Raw genomic sequence first — 24,084 nt, 5'->3', positions numbered from 1 at the left:
TCTAATATAGTTTCCAGCTTTATTGTCTCACAGGAGATATATATATATATATATATATATATATATATATATATATATATACACACACACACATATTTAGAAGGCAATGCAGGACCAACATTCTTGTATGTTTCTGAATTACAGTTTAATAAATAGTTGGATTGTTTAGCAAAAAAAAAAAAAAAAAAAAAAAAATCCCAAAGAATTCTTTGGAGATTTAATATATGTTTCTGCACAGCTTCTTTCAATGCATGTGTCTTGAACTATGTGGTATTTATTATTTCATGATTTTAAAAACTCAAATAAAGACTGCAGGTTGGGATTCTGTTACGTTTTACAAGTCTTTTGTATGGCAATTTAAGTATCGCCACACTGAATGCAAAAATAATAATAATAAAGAAATTGAACCATTTAAATGTGTTTGCATTTGAGGTGGTAAACTGTTGTAGTTATTTTATAATCATACAGATGGTACGTTTAAAACTCTACACATTGGCAGACAGTGCAGCATTCTTTGTGAGTACAGTATTTAGAACTGTAACAAAAGCTGAGAAAAAAATCTGATCATGATAGTTATCAAATTGTCATACTTACAGAATCTCAATACAAATACAAATCAAATCAACACCCAGGTATCGTGATAATATCATATCGGGCGATTCCCATCCCTACATAACATGTTAATGTTAAATGATGGAATGAAAAGCTGTGCATCTAATTACTCACTTTCTCATTATCTATAAAGCTTAAGCCTGTATACAGGGTCACATGGGGCCTGGAGCCTATCACAACCGTCTTTGGGCACAAGGCGTTCTCCACCCTCGACGGGTTGGCAATTCATCACATGGCACACACTACAGACAATTTTTGAAGAAAGCCAGTTAGCCTAATCTGCATGTATTTGGACTGTTGGAGGACACCAGAAAACCCTGACGGAACCCACAAAGCACAAGAAGAACATAAAAACTTCACACATACAGACCCAGAGGTGGTAATCGAACCTGGACCCTGGAGGTGCAAGGTGACAGTGCCACCCTTAAAGCCACCATGCACCCCACATCTGATTACTGTAACCAGATCGAAAGAAACTCACTCCACTTAACCACACTTTACAACCATGCTGAGCAGAAAAGCATCGCCGAACATACATCACATGAACCTTTGAGAAACATAGCTCTGTCTGATGAGTCTCTATTTACGCTTTGTCAGAATTTGACATCAAGAGCATAAATTCCTGCATACAGTTTGCAATGTGTCAACATTTTAAGCTGGTGGGGGTGTAATAGCGTGCAAAATGGTTTCTGTGTTACACATTGAACCACTTAATAGCAAGTCAAACATCATTTGATCACCATAGTCTATCTGAATACTGCTGCCAACAATGTCAATCATATTCTGACCACAATTTATTCATTCTCAAAAAAAAGCTTCAAATAGACAAAATTAGTGGTTTGTGGTGAAAAAACATTTAGACCACTTTAGTGTACATGCTTGGTTTCTCTATCAGGTAGGTGTACGTACTGTATAAGTGTCTGTCCATTCCACACTGGGGACTAATGAGACATCGTCCATCCACTGCATGAGCTGTACAGTATGCGTTGTATACCTCATCCCACTTGTTAATGTTATCTTTAGTAGTAGCACAGGGACCTTACTGTCGATTCCTGTCTCGTGTCTGTGTGTGGAGCTTGCATGTTCTCCCTGTGCTTTTGGGTTTCCATAGGGTACTCGACTTTCCTCCCACAGTCCAAAGACATGCAGATTATGTTAATTGGTTTCCCCAAATTGCCCGTAGTGTGTGTGTGTGTGTGTGTGTGTGTGTGTGTGTGTGTGTGTGTGTGTGTGTGTGTGTGTGAATGAATTGGCACCCTGGCCAGGTCGTACCCTCCCTCGAGCCCCAAGTCTCCTGGAATAGGCTCCAGGTCCACCTGCGACTGAGCACTACAGAAGATGAATGAATGAATAAATAAATGAATGAATAAGGATTTGTTTCTTTAAATGATTATCTCTTTCTAGCACCTTCTTATTCAGTCACTCCGGCACCTTGGAGCTGCAGCAGCTACTGTATGTGCTGAGAATGGAAACTGGGCTCATCTATATTTATGAATAAAGTTTTAATCAAATCTGTCTTTAGTTAAATTTGACCTGTTTGACATCTGATATGAATAAAAGATCTAGCTATAAATAGACTTCATGTAACTCCCTGCAGGTAAAGTTTAAAAAGCCAAGTGGCTTTTAATGATTTTTTCCCCCTTTTTTATGTAAACAGCAAATCTACTGGATTTACTCTTTACACAGCTGATATACGGTAAGTATAGTATGCTAGCCAGGGGTAGCTCAGTGGTTAAGGCATTGGACTATGGTTCGGAAGGTCCCAGGTTCAAACCCCACGACCACCAAGTTGATACTGTTGGGCCCTTGAGCAAGGCCCTTAACCCTCAACTGCTCAGATGTGTAATAAGATAAAAATGTAAGTCGCTCTAGATAAGAGAGTCTGCCAAATGCCTAAATGTAAATCACGTCTCGGAGGATATGATGTGTGCATTACAAACGCAAGTATTTCTGATTATGTTATTTGTCCAGTCCTTTCGCCTTATCGCCTTTAAACAAAGTTTAAGATTTTTTCTCTCTTTTTTTTATTTTATTTTACTGGCAGTAAAAGCTGATATGCCATTCAAACCTAAACTTAGAGCCATTACTCATTCGATTCCGGCACACAACAACAGCAAGATGACATTTTCAGTAGCTGATGCCTCCAAGTTTCTATTGTTTTGCCTTCAGAAAACACCATGACGTAATCATGACATAGCCTCTGAAAAGGTATATAGTTTTCGCATTAAGATATAACTGCTAAAGAAAATTGCACAGACCATAGAATATATTCAGGTGTTGATGGAAACTCTTAATAATATCCTCATTCTGCGACAGATTATCTGATAAACATTATAGAGCAGTTGAGTGACCTGCTATTAAATTGAGCTCAGTTGTAGCTAATATTATATTTATACTTGCACCCATAGATACAAAGACATCATTAAAATCTTAAGAAAACGGTGCTTTTTCTTGGCAGTACACCAAATACCAGAGATCCCGTATCATTATCTCCGAGCATTTAATTTCCCTTAACTCTACGCACTAGCCTGTTGATGAGAATTGATATGGATGACACAAAAGAATATTGCAAATTGGATCAGTCGCTAATCACCACTCTAATACTGGCATAATCCCCCTGACTTTCCTGTTCCACGATCTTTTAATGCTAGCACCTGCCCCAGCGTGGAGGTAGTTCGAAGATGTTCAATGATTAGCATGAATCTTTTGATCTATTGAAGTCTGATTCATGGGCCTACAAGCAGGAGAAATTAATCCTCATTAATATTAACGAATAAGCCAACGATCCGTAGAGAGGGCCAGGTATCCTGCAGGGTATCATAAAAAAAAACAAAAAAAATGGAAATGAACGAGACGCCCTGATTTAAGTTTCATGACCCGTGTTTAATTAAAAAGACTCGCAGCAAATTGATGGCTCGCTAGCCGTTATAAATACAGATGACAACAGAGGCAGCGTGACAAAATAATAATTGAATTGACCAAATTGAAAGTGTCCAAACTTTTGACTGGTACTGTATATTTATTGAAGCAATGTAATGCTAATAATAATAATAATAATAATAATAATAATAATAATAAATAAATGATCTGTACTTCATATAATAGTCAATAATATACAGTGGTGTGAAAAACTATTTGCCCCCTTCCTGATTTCTTATTCTTTTGCATGTTTGTCACACAAAATGTTTCTGATCATCAAACACATTTAACTATTAGTCAAAGATAACACACGTAAACACAAAATACAGTTTTTAAATTATGGTTTTTATTATTTAGGGAGAAAATAAATCCAAACCTACATGGCCCTGTGTGAAAAAGTGATTGCCCCCCTTGTTAAAAAATAACTTAACTGTGGTTTATCACACCTGAGTTCAGTTTCTGTAGTCACCCCCAGGCCTGATTACTGCCACACCTGTTTCAATCAAGAAATCGCTTAAATAGGAGCTACCTGACACAGAGAAGTAGACCAAAAGCACCTCAAAAGCTAGACATCATGCCAAGATCCAAAGAAATTCAGGAACAAATGAGAACACAAAAGTAATTGAGATCTATAAGTCTGGTAAAGGTTATAAAGTCATTTCTAAAGCTTTGGGACTCCAGCGAACCACAGTGAGAACCATTATCCACAAATGGCAAAAACATGGAACAGTGGTGAACCTTCCCAAGAGTGGCTGGCCGACCAAAATTACCCCAAGAGCGCAGAGACAACTCATCCGAGAGGCCACAAAAGACCCCAGGACAACATCTAAAGAACTGCAGGCCTCAATTGCCTCAATTAAGGTCAATTCATGACTCGGCAAAAACGGCCTGCATGGCAGATTTCCAAGGCGCAAACCACTTTTAAGCAAAAAGAACATTAAGGCTCGTCTCAATTTTGCTAAAAAACATCTTAATGATTGCCAAGACTTTTGGGAAAATACCTTGTGGACCGATGAGACAAAAGTTGAACTTTTTGGAAGTTGCGTGTCCTGTTACATCTGGCGTAAAAGTAACACAGCATTTCAAAAAAAGAACATCATACCAACAGTAAAATATGGTGGTGGTAGTGTGATGGTCTGGGGTTGTTTTGCTGCTTTAGGACCTGAAAGGCTTGCTGTGATCGATGGAACCATGAATTCTACTGTCTACCAAAAAATCCTGAAGGAGAATGTCCGGCCATCTTAAGCTGAAGCGATCTTGGGTGCTGCAGCAGGACAATGACCCAAAACACACCAGCAAATCCACCTCTGAATGGCTGAAGAAAAACGAAATGAAGACTTTGGAGTGGCCAAGTCAAAGTCCTGACCTGAATCCTATTGAGATGTTGTGGCATGACCTTAAAAGGCGGTTCATGCTAGAAAACCCTCAAATAAAGCTGAATTACAAGAATTCTGCAAAGATGAGTGGGCCAAAATTTCTCCAGAGCTCTGTAAAAGACTCGTTGCAAGTTATCGCTAACGCTTGATCGCAGTTATTGCTGCTAAGGGTGGCCCAACCAGTTATTAGGTTTAGGGGGCAATTACTTTTTCACACAATAAAAACCATAATTTAAAAACCGCATTTTGTGTTTACGTGTGTTATCTTTGACTAATAGTTAAATGTGTTTGATGATCAGGAACATTTTGTGTGACAAACATGCAAAAGAATAAGAAATCAGGAAGGGAGCAAATAGTTTTTCACACCACTGTAGATAAAATTCTCATCTCTAAAGCTTTTATTGTAATGTTTTTTCATCCTACAGTCTGCACACCTGCCTCAAGAAAGGCGTTCAAGATCGGCAGTACAGACAAAGCCTTTGAATGCCGTCTAGCTCACGCATCGAACAAATGATCTTAATTGCAATTCTGCGAACGTTAAGTTGTCTATGGAAAACAAAGGGTGAGACATGAAATGTGGCGCATATATAATTCTGCACAGTTTTGTATTCATAAAGTGCTGAATTATCTTTAATGCTTCTGTTTAACTAAAGTTATGAATTGTATTTCAAACCTTTAAGTCTAGACATTTCAGAGGTTCTTGTTATATATGTAAAAGGTAGGTACAGTGCGTGGGGTGTATTCTGTGAGCCAGATTATCAAGGAGAAGTATTGGTAATTTAATAAAAAAAGAAAGGAAATATTTAATATATAACATTAGCGTTAGAGCTGTACTGAATGAGGAGAGAGCCAGAGAAGGTGAAAATCTTCTGTCGAAAGCAAATAAAGCAGCAGCTTTCAGCTCACACGGCTGGGATGTAAAATTTATATTCTGCCCAGGCCATGTCAGCAATTTTACATTTTTTTCTATCCCTGTGAGCTCTTGAAGGGCTATAAACTAAGGCTATTCATTTTTAAATGTATTATCATCTAGTCTATTAATTACCATGAATAGCCTAAGCTCTAAAAGTAAGACATATTAGGACGTTTCTAGGGAAAAGAGTTTATTGAAGTGTAGGCACTATTAAGCCTAGATGATTAGATTTCCCAAAATGATTTAATGTACATTTTATGCCCTAAAGGTTGTGGACCCCCAACCATCACTCTCATACGGGTGTGACAGTCAGATCTTAACAAACTTTCATCTCTACGATATGAACTGTTCTTCAGATTTATTAAACTCACCAGCCACACCCGGATCGGCATCCCTGTACAGTTCGCCAATGTTTTAAATGGCAAAAAAAATCCAATATTCAGCTGGGAGTTCATGTACAACAGTAAATAATCTATAAACACATCTTTGCTTTACAACTCTGGATTGGATCCAAAGCCGTTCTGCCATCTTGCGTGTAAGGCAGACAGAGAAGAAACAGGAGAATGAGGCGCTGTTCCTTTATTTTCTGTGTAAGGCACTGAGGGAGGTAAATACTTAATTTTTGTCAACAGGCCTTCTGACAAATCATAGGTCATATTAAGGTTTTAGATTTTTCTTAACTGATAGTAGAACTCAATAACCAATTAGGCGTCAATAATTAATGATAACCAGATGCACAATGCAAGTTTTGATTTTGTTAATGCACTCATCCTATTTAAATAATATGTACAGTTGTGGCCAAAAGTTTTGAGTATAATATACTGTAAATATTGAAAATTGGAAAAGTTGCTGCTTTAGTTTTAATAATAGCAATTTGCATATACTCCAGAAAGTTATAAAGATTGATCAGATGAAGTGCATAGTCCTTCTTTGCCATGAAAATTAACCTAATCCCCAAAAAAACCTTTCCACTGCATTTTATTGCTGTCATTAAAGGACCTGCTGAGATCATTTCAGTAATCGTCTTGTTAACTCAGGTAAGCATGTTGACGAGCACAAAGCTGGAGATCATTATGTCAGGCTGATTGGGTTAGAATGGCAGACGTGATGCTTGAAATCATTGTTCTTCCATTGTTAACCATGTGACCTGCAAAGAAACGCGTGCAGCCATCATTGCGTTGCATAAAAATGGCTTCACTGGCAAGGATATTGTGGCTACTAAGATTGCACCTAAATCAACAATTTATAGGATCATCAAGAACTTCAAGGAAAGAGGTTCAATTCTTGTTAAGAAGGCTTCGGGGCGTCCAAGAAAGTTCAGCAAGTGCCAGGATCGTCTCCTAAGGAGGATTCACCTGTGGGATCGGAGTGCCACCAGTGCAGAGCTTGCTCAGGAATGGCAGCAGGCAGGTGTGAGCACATCTGCACGCACAGTGAGGTGAAGACTTTTGGAAGATGGCCTGGTGTCAAGAAGGGCAGCAAAGAAGCCTCTTCTCTCCAAAAAAAAACATCAGGGACAGATTGATCTTCTGCAGAAAGTATGGTGAAAGTATGGTAACTGCTGAGGACTGGGGCAAGTCATATTCTCCGATGAAGCCTCTTTACGATTGTTTGGGGCATCTGGAAAAAAGCTTGTCGGAGAAGAAAGGTGGGCGCTACCATCAGTCCTGTGTCATGCCAACCGTAAAGCATCCTGAGACCATTCATGTGTGGGGTTGCTTCTCATCCAAGGGAGTGGGCTCACTCACAATTTTGCCCAAAAACACAGCCATGAATAAAGAATGGTACCAAAACACCCTCCAACAGCAATTTCTTTCAACAATCCAACAACAGTTTGGTGAAGAACAATGCATTTTCCAGCACGATGGAGCACCGTGCCATAAGGCAAAAGTGATAACTAAGTGGCTCGTAGAAATTTTGGGTCCATGGCCTGGAAACACCCCAGATCTTAATCCCATTAAGAACTTGTGGTCAATCCTTGAGGGGCAGTGGACAAACAAAAACCCACTAATTCTGACAAACTCCAAGAAGTGATCATGAAAGAATGGGTTGCTATCAGTCAGGATTTGGCCCAGAAGTTGATTGAGAGCATGCCCAGTCGAATTGCAGAGGTCCTGAAAAAGAAGGGCCAACACAACAAATACTGACTCTTTGCATAAATGTCATTTAATTGTCGATAAAAGCCTTTGAAACGTATGAAGTGCTTGTAATTATATTTCAGTACATCACAGAAACAACTGAAACAAAGATCTAAAAGCAGTTTAGCAGCAAACTTTGTAAAATCTAATATTTGTGCCATTCTCAAAACTTTTGGCCCTGACTGTATATAATTTTGTTTGATACTCTACACAATCTAGGCTAATAATAAATAGATTTCACATGCTATTTAAAAAAAGAAAAACTAATAACCTGGATACAATGGCACTTTTTATAAGGAGATTTTATTTTAACATTTATCAAAGAAGTCTCAGTATCATTGACTGTTTTATAACTGCATACGGCTGGGATGTCAAATATATATACTGTATATATATAAATAATAATTTAGTTAATTAATATATAATTAAAAGATTTATGATTAATTTTTTTATTTAACAAGTTTGTTTGATGGAGCAAAACTGGCATCAAATGACTGGCAGAGCTGGCGACCGGCACTTACAGTGTAATTAACAGAGGTAAGAATAGTTTTAAATTCTTACCAGTACTTGCTGGGGAGAATAATTAATGGAGGTGGTGTTCAGTCCTGTAAGCTTCTCTTCATATTTTCACCTTTTCTGCTTTAGAATCTCAGCTCTGTTAACTTCCGGCTTCAGGGGTTTAATCTAATCAAACAGAAAGTTAGCGTGCTAGAGTGTACTATCCATTGTCACACACATTACTTAGTGGCCTTGTTTAGGGGTCAGTGAGTGATTTGGAAGTCAGTTTTGTATTAGAAGCTAGCTTTAAAGCCATAAATTAAAACAACACTCATAGTTCAAATGCACTTCAGAATGACGTAGAATCAATTATTAAGATTCACACAAAAACAGGGTTTTTTTTAAGATGACATAACAATATCAAATGTGTTTTCATGCTGGAACACCTGGAACGCTAAGTAATACATATACAGTAGTTAAAAATGTCCCAGTGTTATCGCGCATTATCATGAATTGTGGATTGCCTCTTGCCCAATCACAATGCTCGATCAGAACTAACGCTTGTATAAAAAAGCTCCAACATGTGTTGTTATTTTAAAATACTCAACTTCCTAGTAGTAACTGTAACCCCACTTCACATTTCATAGAAACAGCCCCAGTGTGAACTGAGAAAAAAAAAAAAACTCTTGGCAGGCTGCACTGATTTTTGGTAAGCTGTACCCATCACTTTATATCCCTACGTTTTAAAAAGCAGCAACCCCAGACTGAAGATTTTTTTCCTCTGCCTCTTCTGAACCTACCAGGCAATTCATCTGAGGTCAGTGATATGTCACTCTATCAGGCAAGAGCTTTTCTTACCAGGAGAATGTGATATACCTACAACTGGAAACTGGCTACATTTATAAGAGTGGCTTAATACAGACATTGTTGCTTACAGCATGAACTTCTCATCTCATCCCTCCATAGATTGAGTCACTCCCAGCCTAACATAATTGCCATGATCTTTCTGATTGAACCAGCGAATCCATTTCCCACCTGCACTCTCCACAGGGCATGAGAGACACCGATAATGCGATTGAATCAATAAAAGGCTCGTCTCACAGACACCTCTCAGTGGTCCAGCTCACACAAACACTGTTGTTAGGCAGGTATTTTTAGCAGATCGCTTGGTTGGACCTCGGCCACGTTAGTGCATCCGTGGCACTAGCTGTGTCTGCTGCCAAGTGTTTTAAAGATATCTATTCCACCGCAGTTCTGACCATAATGCAAACCACAGGATTATATTCAAGCTCCTGTTCTCATCCTTTATTGTTTTTACAGTGGGAGCTCATTTACAGACACTCAACAGAGATTTCATATAGTCAATGAATAATAATAGTTAATGTGGGACAACTTGATTGTTAAAGGTCAAAATGACTGATGAAATGCTGTTACGATAACGGCGAATGAGCAGCTGAAACACTTACTTACTCATCTTCTATACCGCTTTATCTTGTATTTAGGGTCGCGGGGGGCCTGGAGCCTATCCCAGGAGACTTAGGGCACAAAGTGGGGTACACCCTGCACAGGGTGCCAATCCATCACAAGGCGCACAGACATACACACAATCAGACACTCATTCACACACTACGGGCAATTTGGGAATGTCAATTAGCCTAATCTGCATTAGGCTAATCTGGACTGTGGGAGGTAACTGGAGTACCTGGCGAAAACCCACCAAGCACGGGGAGAACATGCAAACTCAGAGAGAAACCCAAACTCAAGGTGCTAATCACTGCCCCACCGTTCCACCATGGCCGAAACACAACGTTTCAAATACAACCTCAATTCAGTTTTCCCCTTTATTTGGAGCATTTATGCCAATTAATCTCCATTCGCACAATGTCTGACTACATCCATGGTCCTAACAGGGTTCATAATTCTAATGGGAGATTGGGACGGACACAGCAGCTTCCCGCACACTGTGTGTGTATCTCATTAGTAAGCGCTCACGCGAGTGTCATTAGCGATGTTCCTTGCTAATTTTTTCGACAAAACAGTCTTTTCTTTATTGTGTGTATTTGTGTTTGTGTGAAAGTTAAATAAGAGAGGAGAAAGGTTTACTGTGTAAGATGAGAAGGGGCTGATTCCTCCTCTCCGCTTACTTTAGCTTCACACACATACACAAACGCGCGCACACACACACACACACACACACACGCACACACACATACACACACACACACACACACACAGCGCCTGCACGCATTAACATTCCTTTTTTTTAAGTAAAGTGTTTTATTTTTAGTCTATATTTTGTATTAATTATTTTTATGTATTTATTTTTTGGGGCTGTGGAATGAATAATTTTAGTTTCCATGATTTCTTTTGGGAAAATTTGCTTTGATTTACAAAGCACTTTTCTGGAATGAATTATGCTTGTAATCCAAGGTTCCACAGTATTTTATACTGTATTAAATTGCTGTTTGTCTGGTATTTTTTTGTCATGTTTGTTGTTATGTACACTCATTTATTAGCATCAACAGTATGTTCCTTAGTGGTCCAATGGTACACACACAGTGCTTTTGCCACAGTGACAGGAGTCCTGCTCAGGTCATTAATTTAGTACTTATATAGTTTTAAAGACCTTGTTTTAAAGGCATTTGTTTAAACAGATCCCACGGCATGTAGTCAAAATTGTTTTTTTCATGAAAGTAATTCGGACTTTTAAAAACAACCAAATACAAACATTTTCCTACATGTAACATCAATAACGTCACCAAATGATCATCACCATAACATTTTGACAAGTAAGATTCCTTTTGGGTTGACAACGCACTGGGGTCATTCTTATTTTTCTATACCAATTTTTCATAACCCATAAAATGTCTTCCCTCTTCTTTCTCCTCTTTACACGTACCATAGACTTGGGGAACGTCTTGTAAATGTGTCTTTATGAAAAGGCCATCCTCATCAGAGCCCTGGGTTTAGATGAGTCTGCCAGTCATATCATCCCAATCAATTCCCACAGCTCTGTCTGAGTCGGATCAATCAATTTTCAATTAACGTAGTGCTCAAAGACAAGCAATCAATTGGGTTCCACTTGATGAATAATAAACGCATGGCTAATGAGGTTTATTACTCAGGGCTTGATGCCACACTTATCTACACAGTCTGCCCTCTGCGCTCAGCCGTAATGGCCGAGCGCCAGGCGTGGGATCTCGTTCCCACTGAAAGAGCATGAATGGGCCGGAGCGCGGGAGGCAAGCCGGGGACGAATGCGGCAAGCTTTCGAAAAATTAATCAGAGATAAAACAGATCCTTATCTTGGCTTCACAAGTGGATGAAATTATGAATGAAATTATGTAAAATAAATAATGTGTATTAGGCTGAGATCATCTTCTAGTACTGAGTTCAAGTAAACATAGCTAACATACTGTACACCTATTAAACATTGTAAGGGCCAAGGCTGTACTGTTTTATATTGCAGATTACGGTCTAGTAAGGTGGTCTAAAATGTACCACAAACGTTTTTATAATATCAGATTAAAGTCGTTTTGAAGGCTTTACAGAGCATGATTAGCAGTATTTTGGATGTCTTAAAACAAGAATCAAGAAAGGCCATGGAATTAGAAGGTATGTCCAAGCTTTTAACTGGTAGTGTATGTACTGTATATTTATGAGCATCTACTGTATGTAAGGAACATTTGTTTAACATCATCTCATCGCCAGGTAAACAATTAAAACATTGTTTCAGTGTTATTTTACTTAGGTATTTTAATTTTCAAAAACAGCCTAAATCCAATATTATCCTAACGTCCCTAACATTGCCAAATAGACATCACCACAATGTTCTGACCACCTACAGTACTGTAAAGGTTGCTGGGATGCTTGACTCACTCACTCATCGTCTATACCTGTTTATCCTGTTTTCAGGGTTGTGGGAGGCCTGTAGCCTATCCCAGGAGACTTAGGGCACGAGGCGGGGTACACCCGGGACAGAGTGCCAATCCATCGCAGGGCACACACACATACCCACACACACTACAGGCAATTTGGAAACACCAATTAACCCAATCTGCATGTTTTTGGACTGTGGGAGAAAACCAGAGTACCCGGAGGAAACCCACCAGGCATGGGGAGAACATGCAAACTCCATGCACACAGAGACGGGAATCGTAGCAAGTTATCAACATATTTAGCATATTAATAATCATAATATTTAGATTATCTGCCTTTTTTTGTAGGTATAAAATTTTATATAAATTAAGTTTTTATTTAAATAAGGTATAAAATGAAATTTGGGTAAACTGTTCTTATCAAACAAGAAATATATTTAGGTGTACTGCAATTACCCTACTGAAATGTAAGATTGTGTGTGTGTGTGTGTGTGTGTGTCTGTTTGTGTGTGTGTGTGTGTGTGTGTGTGTGTGTGTGTGTTGTGTCAAGTTGTTGCCATATTTTTCTTGAGTAAATTTCACCTCCGTATTTTTTCAGTGTATATTTAGCATCACCCAATGGGAAGAAAAAATCTGCCTAAAACACTTAATAACACACCATCCAGCTGAGCTTTTATGACTGCTACAGTTTCCAGTTGCCCAGCTGGCAATATTATCACGGTTCCCAGGCTGTCTTTTAACTTGAAATACTGTGCAAGCTGGTTCCGCACTCTATTTTAGGTTAATAGGTGTATATAATTAAATCATTTATTTGTTTATTATTTAATTGATTCATTATTATTTTACACTAAGCTCAGTATACAGTGTTTGGGGATTTTTACTTGGTTCTTTTTATTCCTGGATTTTTTTCTGACTGATCAGATTTTAATAAATTTTCTTATGATCGTAAAAACACATTACTTTATTTCTCTATATAATCCGCTGAGACACTACACTGGAGCCATGCTTGGTAGTGATGCGCGGGTCGGGTATTTTTCCAACCCGCGGGTCCCGCTTTTATGTAAAAAAACCTCAATTTCTCCCGTGCCTCGTCTTCCATCTTCACTTTTATTTCTTTGTTTTTGTTGTGAATGGCAGCGGTAGCTGCTTGGTGCTTCGTGACTTGTTGAATTTGGGTGATGCAGAGTAAGCTGATTGGCCAAGCTCTCTTAGAGGGGAGAGATGGGAGGCACTTAGCAGTCTCCCAACAATCACGGCTAGCCAATCAAGGGTGTCAGTAAGTTCAATAATGGTTGCGAAAAAAGTGGATAGCACTATCCTCAGCGTGTTCTATGCTTCTCACAAAAGTACTTTGAATAGAAGGTGTTATGTGGCTTGTGGGAAACATGTAATAGTATTTGTTTTCCCTGATTGGTACAGTAGTTGTAGCTTTGATGGGGAATTGTGGGAATTGGCTGAGACTAAATTAGGGAGATAATCGAGAGAAATCTCTAACAAAAAAAAAAAGAATTACAACAACAACAAAAAAAAACAACTGTGGCTAAGAGTCTCCTCACCATACTCTGCTTGACGTCTTTCTCTAAATGTCAATCGGTTTATGCCTTCATTCATTTAAAACAATGTAATCACAAATACAGTTTTTACTCAACTGCACCTTGTAATAACTGGTGGGTGAGAGATTTTCATCAAAAGCTCATAGCAATAGCACTGGAGCACAATTTGAGAATCGTGGTTTTAGGGTGGTAAACATTATAGGCAGACATTTGTCCTACTCTCGACATTGTTCTCACATAATTGGGATCTACAGAAATACAAATACTCTCATACACACACTATAAATTTACACTTTAATCTCATAGTTACCGTTTTAATCTTGGTAAAAACGTAGCCAGCATTTTCATTTACTTGCCATCAGCGCTGTGTATAAAAACAGATTCAGTAGGCCTCGGATATGGGACAATGTAATCAGATATCAGTAACAATACTAAACCTTAACAGGTGATAATCCACTTTGTTTAGAGGGTAAAGTGATGGAACCTTAATGGAACAATTGAATACTGAAAAAAAAGGATGCCACTGTAAATAGTATATTAGCATAATGAGTTGCTGGGCATGTAATGAATGTAATTTATTCATTAAATACCCCAGGCATTATTTAACTGTCTATCTGTTAATAGAGTGGTGTATAAATGTTTGCATAAACAAAACCGAACTAAAGATTTTCTCAAGATTTCGGAAGTATTGAAACACAGATTTTCATCATCCTTAAATGCATATGTTGGTAATTGCCAGTCACTTGTTAGTTAGCAAGCGATCATTAACTGATTACCTTTATTTGTAGTATGTGGGTGTATGGATGCTTTAGGTTGCTAGTTAATTGTTTTACACACTTTAATTACAGCCAACAGTATTAAATAACTGGATCTTACAAAATGTTTTCAGTAGGACTCCTAGAGACTCCAAAGCACTTTAGATAAGGGTCTCTTCTAGATGCTGTACATATAACAAACTAAACCTGACATCAAATGCCAGATCTAAAAGTGCAACAGATCATTCACATTTCTTGATTGAAAGCTCTTGTGCTTTACTGTTTCTTAAACTGGTTAACACAGGGTTCCAGGCTCCCCCAAAGCATATGTGTTAATTCTCCAGCTGAAGTACCTTCCAGTTAATGCATTTTTTTATGACTTAAACTCCATGTTTCACTCCTCCTTTAAACTTGCCATTTCAGTGTCTATGTACATCATCTACATTTACGTCTATAGCATTAGGCAGACACCCTCATCCAGAATGACTTACATTTTATCTTATTATACATCTGAGAAGTTGAGGTTTAGGGAGCCCAATGGTGGCAACGTTTTGTTGAGTCTGGGACAGTAGGCCATCACCCTAACCATTGAGGTACCCCTTTCCCCACTGAGCTACCCCTATGTAAATAAGCTCCTGCTGTGCAGCAAAATATCTTTTTTGTGTGAAAAAAATGGCAATGTTTCTAAGTTAGTCCTCTTATGTCATCTTAGATGTGTAAATTTACACACACTCAGGCGCAGGTATCAACGATTTTCTGAATTTATTGAGATTTTCATGAATACCAGATTTTCTGTGTAAATGTTCACACACAACTTGGTTTATATACAACTTGGGAAATAATACCCAATCAATTTAGACTTATTGAAAAGGACAGATGGATTAAACGAATCAGAGGTTTCTGCGTATTGCTTCAACCTTAACATGCTTGAGCCTTATTGTAACATCAACAATTCTGATATCAACAATTTGAATCGAAAAAGCTCAGCGTCATTGCCAATTAGTTTTTCAATATCCTCCTATTCCTCTCCAAGGAACATATAACATGGATTTTACAAAACACTCAACAGGCCTGAAATCTTAAATGAATATTACCAGTCATCAGAAATTGATGTCTTTGTTGCACAAGCTTTGATATAGTGATTAATTTTATGATATCATAAGACGTCAAATCTTTTTCCTACTATCTAATGTAGCCACAAAGCCCATTCTGTCTGACTGCTCACATGGATAATACCTTGCAGAAGATTCTCACGTGGAAAGCAGATTGCTCAGGGGACGTGCTGCCATTAACTTCGTACAAGTGCAATTTATTTCTAAGCTCCTTTCCTGGCGACGCAACAAACGGTAAAGCGACTGCTGGCAGGAAGTTTAAATGCTGCCAACTGTCATTGGTTCTACGCTTTCAGCACAATCCCAGCGCAACTATTTCCCCGTGTTACTATATTTATCCAGAATGGCAGTCTCATTAGGGAGAGTATAAACTACTATGGGTCTACACTTTCCATTTGAGCTCCGCCAGTGTTCTCTCTCCTTCACGCACTTCCAGAGTCCCTGGCATTCTTTACCATGCCAAGAAATAAAAGAGGGGACATCAATAAAAGAAAAAAAAACTAAAATTTGATGTATAGTTTTCACTAGTGACAGATCCCAAAAAGACAGACCTGCTGTGAAAAGGTGAAAGCAAAAGTGCGAAGATGAAGTGTAACTTAAGAAGAGACAGGATGGTAAATAGGAAATAATCAGAAAGAATCCATTGATTGCCCCTTATCATTAAGTCAATTATTAATGCCTTTATTGAAATGAACAGTAACAGAGTTTGGCTGTAAAAAAATTTTTTATTATAAAAAAAAACAAACAATTTTTTTAACATAATCTCTTTGCTTTTCAATACACTTTTTCAGTCTCTCTGCTTTTGTATTCCCTCATTTAAAAAGTATTTTAGGCTGAGCTGCGAGCCATGGATGCACCGCTGTCTTTACTTCTTCATCAGAAGTGAAGCTTCATCCTTATAGGGCTGCTTTCAGGGGACCAAACAGGTGAAAGTCCAATGAAGCAAGATCAGGACTAAAGGGAGAATGCTTTAAAACCTAAAAATGAAGTGAGTGTCGACAGTGTGGGCAGAATGGATAGCAGTGTTCTGTGTTTAAGCCGAAGTTTAGGCTTCAACTCTTCAATAAGCATCTCATTGGAATGAGCACTGTTGACTGTTGAACTTCTTTTCCCTGTAATGTTCCAGTACTGGCCTCTTGAGACCCCCCAAAAAATTTTCAATTTTCAATTTTCTAGCTGCTTTAAGAAACCTTTCCTTTAAAAATTTAGTTTGCAGATATCCAGACGCTTCTGTTTATGCTCTTCCGTAAGTTCTTTCAGGACGACGTACACCCTTAAATCACAAAAAAAAAATATAAAATGAAATAAAATTCACTGCATGCTGCTCTTCTTTCGTGCAAATCACAAGTGAGGCATCCATATTTATGTAACACCTGCACAGCAATGATTGGGGAGACAGCAGCCTTGAAGGGAAAGTGCTGATAAGACAGTGCGGCCAACAGAAGTTTTAATATAACAGGAGTACGGATAATTTTTTACTCACCCTCTTAGATCATTTGTGCACATTGCATGCTAACACTCCATCTTTTTTTAGAACGATGATAAAATTCAGTGGTTAGGATCAGATTTGAACAGGGAAGCCGCCTTCAATGCACACACACACACACACACACACACACACACACACACACATAGAAAAACATGAAATTCTAATTGCACATGGCAATTTAATTATCCTATTCAGACTTCTTAAGTGCCTGTAAGCACCCACTTCCTTATTTATATCTGAATTGTCTGACGTGTGTAATAATTGCATTGTAAGAAAAGAAAATCTAATCGAAACACTGAATAGAATTACAAACATTCATGTATATAAATGTATTTTGGATCTTATTACTTGGTAATATCATGAAACAGAGACTGTAGTAGTATGGTTTAGTAATTGCTCTTTACTCAAACTGGGCCTTTTTAAAGTGGTTCCTAATGTGTTCTTTGCAAGCAGGAAGCTTAACATGTGACCCCAACAAAATCAGGTATAAATTAATCAGGAATTTGACAACCACTACATAAAAACAACCTATTCAATTCAATTCAATTCAATTTTATTTATATAGCGCTTTTAACAATGGTCATTGTCCCAAAGCAGCTTCACAAAAAAAAAATTAAAGATTTTATTTATTTTATTTTTTTTTTTAGAAAAGAAAAGAAAATATTTGGAAGTGTGTATGTGTGAGAAAAATGTGTCTAGATAAAAATGAAATGAATGAATGATGAATGAAATGTCTCTGATGAGCAAGCCAAGGGTGACGGCGACAGTGGCAAGGAAAAACTCCCTGAGATGGCAATAGGAAGAAACCTTGAGAGGAACCAGACTCAACAGGGAACCCATCCTCATCTGGGTGATAACAGATAGAAATAACATCAAGTGTGTTGTGCAGGTGAAAGTTCAATATATCAGAAGTTGTGTAGATTCAGTTCAGCAGTAGGTGCAGAGGGCAGATGGGGTCAGATCACTGGGAGCAGAGGAGCAGGATGTGTAGCTCCAGCCATCATAAAGCAGAATCTAGCTGGAGCAGGTCCTTCTCAAGATGCCTTAGAAACCTCGCAGGGTTGGCCTTTGTCTACTGAAGCTGGCACAATCTCCAGATGTCTCAGGATGGGTAGAAAAATACAGAAAAGATGGAGAGAATTAGCGTAGTTGCCATTCAGGATAGGTGTACTGGAGTATGAGGTTATGGGATGAGTTACGCGTATGCCAGATTAAAGAGATGCGTCTTGAGCCTACTTTTGAATTGGGAAACCGTGTCTGCCCCTCCGAACAGTGTCTGGAAGGCTATTCCAAAGCTTTGGAGCCAAATATGAAAATGCCCTGCCCCCTTTTGTAGATTTTAAAATTCTGGGAATTACCAGAAGTCCGGAGTTTTGTGATCTTAAGGGTCGTGGTGGATTTTAGCGTATCAAAAGACTGGTTAGGTATGAGGGAGCTAAACCATTTAAAGCCTTGTATGTAAGTAGTACTATTTTGTAATTAATTCTAAATTGAACAGGTAGCCAGTGCAGGGATGATAATATAGGTGTTATATGATCATATTTTCTGGATCTAGTGAGAACCCTGGCGGCTGCATTTTGGACTAACTGTAGCTTGTTTATTGAGGATGCAGGACAACCACCTAGTAATGCATTACAATAGTCCAGTCTGGAGGTCATGAATGCATGAACTAGCTTTTCTGCATCAGATACGGATAGGATACTCCTATGTTTGGCAATATTTCTAAGATGGAAAAAGGCTGTTTTTGTGATATTGGAAATATGATTTTCAAAAGACAAGTTACTGTCTAATATCACGCCCAGGTCTTTTACTGTTGAGCTAGTAGTAACAGTACATCCTTCTAAACGCAGGCTGAATTGTGAAAGCTGTTGTGTGCTGGTTTTTGGGCCGATGAGCAATATCTCTGTCTTATCTGAATTTAATAAAAGAAAGTTATTGGTCATCCAATCTTTTATGTCCTGGACACACTCTGTTAATCTAGACAACTTGGGTATTTCATCTGGTTTTGTTGAGATGTATAATTGGGTATCATCAGCATAACAATGGAAACTAATCCCATGCCTTCTAATGATGTTTCCCAGGGGAAGCATGTAAATTGAGAACAGGAGAGGTCCTAAAACTGACCCTTGTGGGACCCCATATTTCACTGGCATTACATCAGACAGTACTCCATTTAGATCTACAAAATGGTATCGATCAGACAGGTATGATCTAAACCATTTTAATGCCTGCCCCTGAATACCTATATGATTTTGTAGGCGGTCTATGAGAATATTATGATCTATGGTGTCGAATGCAGCACTTAGATCAAGTAAGACTAGTATTGAGATGCAGCCTTGGTCTGAAGCTAAAAACAAGTCGTTTGCAATCTTAACTAGTGCAGTTTCTGTACTATGATGGGGCCTGAAACCTGACTGAAATTCTTCTAGGATGTTGTTTTCCTGCAAGAATGTGCATATTTGAGCTGATACTACTTTTTCTAATATTTTTGATATGAACGGAAGGTTTGAAATCGGTCTATAATTTGTTATTTCATTCGCGTCCAAATTAGATTTTTTAAGAAGCGGCTTAATAACTGCCAGCTTCGAAGGTTTAGGGACGTGACCTAGATATAATGAAGAATTAATAATGTTTAGAAGTGGCTCTCCAACTGTAAGCATCACTTCTTTTAAAAATCTGGTTGGTATTGGGTCTAACAGGCACGTTGTTGATTTAGCTGAGGTGATAAGTTTATGCAGCTCTTCCTGTCCTATACCTGTAAAGCACTGAAAATCTAAATGTGAAGCTCTAGGCTGAACTAGATCATGAGATGCTATTAGAGGTTGAACCTCTGTTATTTTCCTTCTTATGCTATCGATTTTTTCATTAAAGAAGTCCATAAAATCTTCACTACTAAAATGTTGTGGAGTACTCTCTGCAGGCATCTTAGGTTTTGTTAGGCAGGCTACTGTACTAAATAAGAACTTGGGATTGAACCTAGGCAATGTACACAACCTACTGTAGTCCGGGTCCGGGTCACGGCACTAAGCTGTTAGAACTTGAGACAACAAAAAGACGGGACTTGTTTGAGCTTGGTATATTATTTTCACTATTTAAACTATTTCAGATTTTTCATCAGTAGAATCATAACTTCAAAAGGCTATACCGGTTTAAGCTGCAGACTGAACAGGAGTAATTTATGTATGGAAGAGAAGAAGGGAGGGAGAAGGAGAAGGAGAAGGCAGATAAAAAGGAATGAGCTGGGGGATTTCTATCACTTCTGACCTTCAGGTGTTTTATCGCAGAGACACACCGTACTGAAACATATGAAATGAGAAATAACGCATGTTTGGAGACAACCTGGGCATAAACCTTTCATAAATAATATAAAATATTGCACATGAATGCACATAAAACATTAGAAAATGGTCATAGAAGCAAGAGGCATGTAATTACATGAAAATCAATAAAGGCATATTTCTTACACTTGTACTGCATACAAAGTATATAAAGTAGAACTATTTTCTGTTTATTATTATTATTATTATTATTGTTATTATTCATGCAGCAACCAAGCATTTAGTAATAAGCGGCACTTCTAGGCATCCCAAATGTCACATTCATTCAGTTAAACTGCTACTCATTGTGCTGTGAACAAAATGTCACCATAAAACCTTAATTAAAGGTAATCATCATAATATGAAAAATGATGGCACATGTAGCAACAGCATTTTGAGGTAACACAACTCACCAACCGCAGAAATGTCATTTCACAAAGAAGGGGACAAAGTAGTATAATACTGGAAGGTGTCTTTTTAACCCCCTCAGACCCAGACTGTACTGTTTGTAAAGACTCCTTCTGTTTTTGTCATGTATCATCTGATACCGTAACTACTGATCAATAGGGATATAATTAATTCGGAGATATATTGTGGTGCTTTGGTGTGGTAATTCATGTTACACAATATTGACTTCAAAAATCGATTTTTTTAAAACTGATTTGTTCATTAAAATGTGTGCGGTTGAAGAGGTTGCAGTTCCTCTATAATCCTACAGGTGGAGTGCTCTAAACTGTTCAGGCATCCTGTGTTGCAAAAGCAAATTAAGTTTGTTTAATATAGTACCAAAAAATATATTTTTTAGTTGTTTGTTACTAGAGATATTAAATTAAGTTTTTTGAGAGACGTATGCAAACATTTTTTTTTTAGCAATGCTTTGAAAATGCTTTTAATGATGGCTAACCACGTACCAATTTGTAAACATGCCAAGAGGCTTGAAGAACCTAGTAACCTAGTAACCCAATGTTAGGATCTATTCAATGACGGAAACTTCAAAGCACTGGGTAGGAGCGTCTGCCAAAATGCCTGAATGTAAATATAAATGTAGGAGAACCATAACTGATTTTGCAAAATATTCTTACCGAAGGGGGAATGAAGGTCATTACGAGATGATGGCGAAGTGCTTTTGCTTTCAGTGGAAATACAAACCTTTCACTAACATAAAAATACAAAGCTTAACTACAGTATGTCATTCTGTTATTACAGTATATAGTCGACTTTTGCCTTGTTTGATAAGACTTAACACATCTCTTCATTTAACTCTAGGAGACAAATTTTCCAGCCATGCTTGTAAGGTCACACACTCTCAAGTCATTGATTTAAAAAAACACAAATGGTAATTACAATTTGGACGACAGCGCGAATGCTTTTTACAAGTCGGAGACCATAATTATAATAATTCTGAAGTTAATTGATGTGCATGTTCATAAAGGAATGGTTTTAGGCTATGAAAGGTTTTAACAGTCTATGACACATACTGTAGCTAGTGTTCCAGGGATCTACTGCGACCCTGAAGGCGAAATAAAGTTGTTGTTGTTTCTTTTTTATGCTTTGTGGTTCATATTGACCAAACCATAGCAATGTGTTAAAATGATTATACTCTTACTTTTCATGTAATTGCTGCTTTCCAACAACTCACTGTCAGGAGTCATGAGCGCAGTAGGATCCAGATGCAGATTCTCTTTACTTTTTGTCATGAAACATACATCCTAAATGCAAGTTTAACTCGTATAGTGAGATGACTAAGAAAACATCACCAGGTGTGCTGAACAGGAAGTTTCATTATAAAAAGCTTCGAAGTGCACGTTTGGATAAAACCAATGTTGTGTGCTTGGGCTTCCTCCATGGGGAACTATTTTTACAGGAATGCATTCAGTATAAATTGTTGGAGTGGTGACTCAGGCAGCTAAGGCTCTAGGCTGTTGATTTTCACAACTGAGGAACCAGGTTCGAGTCCCGACGTTGGAGATTACCATAACCTGTACTACTACTTAGCCACTGCATTCATTCATTGCCGGTTCCATTCAAGAGATTTAAATTTAACTGTAAATCTGAATATTTTAAATTTGGAATGTGGATGTGCTGGACATGAGTCTGAACCATGGAGGTCTCACCTCAAAACCTAAAGCATCTACTGCTAACGACTTGGTGTCAGATACCACAGCACACCTTTAGAGGTCCAGCATCCATGCCTTGACAGATCAGAGCTGTTTCGGTGGCACACAATGTAAGACTGGTGGTTTGACTGTCCTTCCTGAACAGTGTATATTTCTACACTGCGAAACACACGGTATTTAAAGCAGCGCTTAAATTATATTACAGATGGTGCGACAACCAAACGGGAAAATATTTCTGTCAATCTGGCAGCTGTACAATTGAGAAAAATTTCTGAAACGCTTGAAATGAATACACTCCAAATGCTGCAGATGGTCTTTCATTACTGTGATTTTTTTTTGTTCCTTCTTTTTTTTCAAATCCTCACACAGGCTTTTATTTAAAATGGTACCAAATTCTACCTGGACATTGGGCCACTTGGGGACGAGGGGACGGGGTTGGATCAGAAAGAAACAATAGGAAGATTTACTAAAGCTCTAAATTATACGACATAAGAACAATCGATTAATATTCAATAGGTTGGTATTTTAAAATTTATAGATTGCGAAGTGTTAAATGTTAGAATGAAACACCGACATTGCACATAGATAATGTGCTTCTGTGAACATGAGGTTGACTTTCAAATTTAAAAAAAAAATCAATGGCATGTACTTTGACTTTTACTAATGGTTCTTTTCCATGTTTTGTCTAGGAGTTACACGTTTATTGTGTCTCATTTGGAGCGAATGTCTAAGCAGGCATCAAGCTTAGTCCTGAAATCTAAGCACGCTATTCCCTTTTAGCACTGTTATGATAGCTGTTGCACACCCTGTCCGTCTTTATGTCTCTCTTTCTGTTCGTCCATGCTTCCCTTACTCATACATCCTCTTTCAGAGAAGACACTAGCTTTCTAATTAGGGCCCCCTGGCCTGGTTGCCATAGCGGCTTAGTTGCCATGGTGTCCATGAGAACCGACAGACACAATGCTAAACGAGTGAAAAACTCAGAGTCATGTCCTCAGCTTAGAGAGAAGAATTGATATAGAGTGAGGATAAAACACTGATACTGGACTACTATTTCAAAAACTGTAAGATCTTTTTTTGTGTATTTTTTTGGAGGGTAATTCAAGAATACTACTGTATACCGATGTCTATGCTGATAACATGGGATCATAATATATACCGTAATATGCATGATATATAATGTGTATGAATATACTGTATATCAATTGAAGACATTAATTTTATATACAGTATTTATTCTCAGCTTGGAGGCTTAAATTGCAATTTCACAGCATAAAAACCTTGTCTAAAATGATTAATAATGAACACTTAATAACACAGAAGCCTGGTGTAAAAATGCAAGGATAATAATTCTATTATCTCTTTGTATAAAAAGCACTCTTTCAATTTCTTGTTCACCAAATAAAA

The 24,084-nt window shown here is 38.0% G+C and overlaps 1 protein-coding gene across 1 annotated transcript in view; it reads left to right on the top strand.

Moving 5' to 3' along the window:
• Positions 1 to 24,084, top strand: part of asic1b (acid-sensing (proton-gated) ion channel 1b) — a 353,138-nt gene that overhangs the window by 49,281 nt on the left and 279,773 nt on the right. The window lies entirely within an intron of this gene.

The sequence above is a fragment of the Clarias gariepinus genome, chromosome 23, assembly GCF_024256425.1.
Source record: "Clarias gariepinus isolate MV-2021 ecotype Netherlands chromosome 23, CGAR_prim_01v2, whole genome shotgun sequence".
Lineage (NCBI taxonomy): Eukaryota > Metazoa > Chordata > Actinopteri > Siluriformes > Clariidae > Clarias > Clarias gariepinus.
This window is presented reverse-complemented; position numbering and strand designations above follow the sequence as displayed.